Here is a 372-nt window from a genome sequence, read left to right on the forward strand (position 1 = left end):
GGCTCTTTCCTTTCTGCCCAGCCTCAAGGGAAAAGGCATACGGAGGAAATAAATTCCTACCACATCCCTCATCGGTTACTCCAGCACATTCCCACCCTAAGAAGAAGGAACCCAAGGAGTGATGATCCAGCACAAAATGAACACTTCATGCATTTTATTGAGTCTATTGAAATTTGCATTATGACATCTTACATAGGGAACAAACTCCTCCTAAACGTTAGCTATCCAATCCGGTCAAACTGTTGTCCAATGACCTCAGAGTACCATTTTGTATTAAACAAGTCCAGTATAAACAGATGTAAAGCACTGTACAAAAAAAAAAAAAAAAAAAAAAAAAAAAAAAAAAAAAAAAAAAAAAAAAAAAAAACAACA

This window comes from Egretta garzetta, unplaced genomic scaffold, assembly GCF_000687185.1.
Source record: "Egretta garzetta isolate BGI_Z169 unplaced genomic scaffold, ASM68718v1 scaffold595, whole genome shotgun sequence".
Taxonomy (NCBI): Eukaryota; Metazoa; Chordata; class Aves; order Pelecaniformes; family Ardeidae; genus Egretta; species Egretta garzetta.